This window comes from Zophobas morio, unplaced genomic scaffold (genome assembly GCF_036711695.1).
Source record: "Zophobas morio isolate AGI-343-1 ecotype UQ-CSIRO unplaced genomic scaffold, CSIRO_AGI_Zmor_V1 ptg000002l, whole genome shotgun sequence".
Taxonomy (NCBI): Eukaryota; Metazoa; Arthropoda; class Insecta; order Coleoptera; family Tenebrionidae; genus Zophobas; species Zophobas morio.
Genome location: NW_026972107.1, coordinates 26,369,591 through 26,375,590, shown reverse-complemented (window position 1 = coordinate 26,375,590; position 6,000 = coordinate 26,369,591).

The following is a 6,000-nucleotide window of genomic DNA, read 5'->3' as shown; positions in this document are numbered from 1 at the left end:
GACTAAAATCTTTTGACGTTAAGGAACCTAGAACCAAGTGGTCTGGTAAAAGAAATGCAGAATAGGTAAGACCGCTGAACTCGGCTTTCCCCGACATTACTAGAATTCACAATAGATGTCATATTGTGATTGAAAAGAGTTAGATATACCAGGAACTACTGTTCAGAGATTGGATAGATACAGAATAGTTTTCCAAATATTGGGAAATGAACGCTATTATATTTATTATTATGTTACAGGGAATTTTCCTCTCTCCACACTAATAAGTTTCGTAGACAAATTATAAAATTTGCTTATATATATTTTTTTGTAATAACTCAAGAAGTTAAAATAAAAGCTGAAATGGAATATTAAACTAAGGGTGAAAAAGTACGCTGTGCTGACCCTTATCATTAATAAAATTGATGCATACAGGGCAACGTTAATAGCAACAGTACTACCGGGAGACCAATAAAAAACACACGGTCAAAGATAGTCATGAAATTTTGAAAGTTTGTCTTTGATCGTTGTATTCGCAGCTTAACCTTTCAAATCTTTAAGAATCCATGGCTGCCTTTGATAGTGTTTTTTATTGATCTTTCGGTAAATTTCCAGAATTTCGGAAAAATTACATAAATACTTAGTTAAAAGACGTAGATAAACAGTTTTTGATTCAATGATTTTTAATGTAAGTTATTCTAATCTAAAATATAGTATGTATCTATCGTATTACATTTTATATTATATTACAAATGATAGAATTTCACAGTAATCTGTTCATTAATTTTGAGTATAGCTTACTAAATCAAATTGTAAACAGATAGATGATAGACAGACAGCGGACAATGGCAAACAGGAGGTCTTCTTTTTTATATTTTCTCGACACATGCAATCTACTACAATACTTTAGAGCATAGTTTTGGGAAAAAGTGTTTCTGACAACAATTTTACAATTGTTAAACAATAAATTAAAACTTTTTTTAGAACTGAAAACTAAATCTAAAATCGTTGTCTATGACAGATACAGATATTTTTTGTACGGCTAAATTTCTACTTGGAAGTCAAAGATTATTAACTGTGTTATCTATATCAATGTCTTGATAAAACTAATAAGAATTTGCATCTGGATACAGTATCAATATAATAAGTTAAAACATTAGTTTAAACAATAATAAAATGTCTGACGCGATTACTTTTCGATTTTTTTGATGTCTAAACGGGGTCATATCTTATATAGGTTTATTATTCTGTAATATTTTACATATATAGTTAGATATGTGCTGCTTATGAAATACGAGTTTAATTGTATTCTGGAGGACTGAACAGAACAACTTCAACTCTTTTCGTAAAAATATTTTGTATTAATATTTACCAGAGTACATACTTATTCCATTTTGCAAAATTATTTAATGGTAGGTGTACACGGTCCCGAGCACTACTGCTTCGATTGCTATCTCCAACTTATTTATTAATTTTGATTTAATGGTTTCTTCTACAGAACTATTCTAGTAGGAAAGCACTCCAATCAGCTCAGATTCTCAGAATCTATTGTAACTCCAAGTTTTAACTGTCCAAACATTCACTAAAAACAAAAAAGTTAGATTTTTATTTCCTGAACGTAAGCTGAAGAAGTATTATAATTTCGACCTTTCATGACCCCTAGACTCCCTAGAGTATGAAGAAATAGGTCTCTCATTTCCGATTGTCTCTCTGTCTGTCCGTGCATCCGTCTGTTCGTCCGTCCGTCCGTTCGTCCATCCGACCGTCCGTCTGTTCTGTCTACCTGTCTGTCCGGATTTTTATTAGAAATTATGAATACCATGTAGATGGTAAAACGCTAACCAAAATTGAATTAATCACCCCCACTAACAATTTGATGACGTTCGCTCATTATATTGAATAATGTATGAAATAATATACTCCTGTACTTGTGGTTTACGAGTCTTATCTTGATTTTGTTTATTAATACTACGAGTACATTTTTTATTGTTTAATCGCCTTGTTCTTTACGAACATACTCGTAATACGAAATCGTTTTACAGCATACGTGGCTCAGTAGTGGATTTTCTGCTTCACAGACCCACGGTTGACGGGTTGAAAATAGTGGACGGCAAATCTTTTTTTTATTAGATACAATAAATTTAATAAAATTTATCATGTTCTAATTTTTTGTTGATCAAATTAAGAACGTGTCACCCAATTTTTTCGAGAATGTGAGAATACGAACGTATTTATTTAATAATGAATGATTAAATAAGAATTATAATATACCATTAATCATGATATTAATGATATTCAGAACAGTCGATTGTGGCTTACTTAATAAAAATCAAACTAATTTCTACATGACATTCTTCCGATGTATAAACATAAACACTGTAACATTATATTACAATTACTATAAAGATTTCAAAAATTCATAAATTGCATATATTCGGCGGTTAAAGGATTCTAATTTACTGACACTTTTTGATGGTTCTGAATTTAACCGTTGTGCTTTCTTGTGCGTCCTCGTAAATTCCAGTCTCTCGCAGAAATAGTGGGTTTAGTTTTGCCTAAGAATAAGAGTTTTATAGTAAAAAAGTTTTGTCGTTTTATAGTAAAAATAGATAAGCGGCTTTTAGTGTATAATTGCTAGTACGTTCATTTAGCTGCGAATCGTTCATTTTTGTACTCTTTGTTGCGTAAGATCACCTGTTACGTAAATGCTAACTACGAATATAGCTACATTTGGGGGGAAGTGTTGAAGCAGCCGTAAGTTCAGGTACTATTTTGGACACTCTTGCGTAACAACAAAAATTGCTAACGCCACTACAGTAAGCATTGTCACGATGTAACCACAGGTTTGAATCACTTAATTATTAGATTTGTAACACATACCACCACTTTGTTGTTACTTCATTTAAATTATAATCTGTTATTTTAGAATACTACGAAAAATTGTTCATTTACATTTTCCAGCCTTTCAGTAATTACATATTTTGAATTGTTTAAGTTAGGAGTTTTTTTTTAAAGGCGCCTCAAAATCATCGTCCAGTTTTGAGTAGATTCAGCCCTACCTCCTAATCTCTCTGAGATTTTAACGACTGAGTGGCACCCTCTCTTTCTCCGATTTAGTATTGAGTTTTAAAAGGTAAAGAAGTCATAAGAGTTCGCTCCTGGTACTTGAGCACCGGCGCGGGAAGGCGACTTCTAAGTAGTTGTCACGTGAAAACGTTACAACAATTCAAGTTGTTATTATTGCTGAGAGGCCATTTTTACTTATTGAGCGTAGTCAAAGGAAGTATAGTAATCGAGTCCATCGCATTCTGATCCGGTTATTGCAATTCGTAGAAAATGTCATTTTGTTTAATTCCTCTGTTTCACTCTTACGTGTACAGTCTCGACTAGCGTTACAGCTATTTATTTTAAATTACTAGTACTTATAAATACTTTTCATTTAGTTGCAGCTCTGCTACTACACACGACGGACGTGATTAAATTGTTTCATTATTTTATTGATTAAATCCAGATTCAAAAAGGATTTACTTCTATTTTCTCGAAAATTTAGGGATACAGTATTGTTATTATTAGTATTACACTGCATTTATCTAAATTGATATGTGTCCTCCCAAAAATGTTGATGACGTCATTACAAAATTTTGTAATGGAAAAACTCACTTGAAAAAATGCGTAGCATACTTCTTTACCTTTACTTGAATATCACACACCTACATATCTTTATTTTAATTTATAAGAGTTCTCATAAAAAATAAAATTCGCAAAATCAGATCTTTTAATTTCTCGAAACGATTTGAAATGCTGTGCTTTATGGGCGAACAATTTTTTTTCTGAACTGTCAAGTTAAATTTTACATGAGGCAGGAGGTCTAAACTTTTCCTACAAAATCTGTTATTAGTTTTACAGTTTCGGCCACAAAATCTTGGGCAGTTCTGTCATTCGAGTGACATAAGCTCTAAAACAGGCTTTACGTACTTATAACCTCAAATTTGCCATGTTTGTCCTCTTGACGTAGACTGGAATGTGGATGATGACGTATGCCAAAGTTTATTTTATAAAAGTGTCAGTCATTATGACAATAAAGCATAGACTACATCGTGTTTTTTTTAAACGTCAGAAAAATACTGGCCAAGATTTTCTGGCCAAAAATGTACTTTCCAGCTGTTTGGCTAAACAAAAGTTGAATTTTCAATTACGAATCTTTCAACATTAAATTTTATGGAAAAAATGACGTGTTTTTGAAAACAGGAAATATTGCTACTAGTCCTTATCTGTTAACAATTTTTAATTCGAACAGTAATTTAAGAGTCTCTGCCTTTGCCGCATGAGATTTTCAATACAATTTCAAAATTTAATATCTCCAATATCAAACAATAGAGCATTTAATATTCACGTTTGATGTTTTTAGGGTATGATTTTTAAATGAAACAAAACTACGTATATAGAGTAACATTTGTTCATTACACTGCAATATCCATTTTACCGATACATTCGGATTTTAACTATATATAGCGTTTATAATGATACGTGCAATTTTGATACTTTCCGGCATGGTGGGATTTCGATGCAATGGAATATCGATTATTGGCATTGAAGAGACCGTATCGGCCACCCTTATTCCTAGTATGCACATTCATTATGATAAGTTTCATTTGTCTTATTAAATTGTTTCCAAATTTTACCAAAACAAGGGCTGTAGACTCTCGACTTTCTCGTCTTTTCTATCACGTATACTTCCCGTGACTTGTCGTTTTTTGCAAACACAAGACTTGCCGAAACAGGTGGTTCGGGCCAATGTAATGCAGTAATGTTCAGTTAGTTGAGTCCGACGATACGAGTGTAAAGTACGCCTGATTTGTCAACACCAAACGGTTTTCCGGTGAAATGACCGCGTCGCGAGCCGTGCTCAGCACCTATTAGTTCCAATACACCGACACCAATCCCTCAAACGCACCTCATCTCCCTATATGTATGTAAATACTGGCACGGTGCTAAAGACACCCCTTTGATGAGATTAGCACAAACTACCTATATATCAGTATTCGAAAAAACGGCCAGTTTTTAGAACGTTCAAGTGCCCATCGAAATGCGCACACGTGCAGCGACGGTTGTAATATCGTAAATATTGTAATATCGGGCAGGTAGGGGTCCACGCGTAAATCCAGGGGGCGCATCGTTAAATTATTCCACGGTCTGCACCCGATACTAGCTCATTCGGCTGATCAATCGGTATTCTTACCGTCAACAGGGACACTGCTTTGTCGCACGGCTTCTGTTTACGCTCGTTCGCGTCCTCACTGCCCATTCAAATGACGTTAATTAATACCGTTTGTGTTAATCAGGAAACAATTTCACCAATTAGGGCCGTTTTTGTAACGATTTTCCGGCTACTAGCCAGAAAGAGGATGCGTATGAGTAGGGCTGAGTGGCTTTTTTGAGCCATTTAATCCAGTGATATTTTAACTATAGTGAAAGTTAAATTTTAAGTGATTCTGCCCAGGGGTAATCAAAGTTACAATGGACATAGTGATGATGTGGCAAGTTGAGAAAATTTACCTATATTGGTTTAGGTACTTACTTACCAATATGTATGTTAATATTCTTGATATATATTTAGAGTTTCATTTAAACTCTGTATGTGTAAGAGTGCGCCACGTGTAAGCTGTTCATAACGTTAAAAAAATTAAATGTTTGTTTTTCTGACCAAATTGCGGACCGAGCTACCATCGTTAAAAAGTAATTCAGACATCAAGTTGCCGCCATGGCTTGTTCAATTTTTTAAAAAGTCTCTTTGGCACCGCCTTCTTTTTCGTTTTTGGGTGTGTGCAGCTATTGTGATAAAAGCAGCACTAGCGCCAGCAAAAACAGTCTCTTCCGTTTTTAGTTCAAAACTGAGTTTGGTTTGGAACGACGAACTGTTTTGGTTTAGACAAGTATAATACTGTTGAAAACATGTATCCAGATACAAATAGCTGTATCCAAGAAAAATATTGCCAACATCCAACAACAAATTGCCAACAT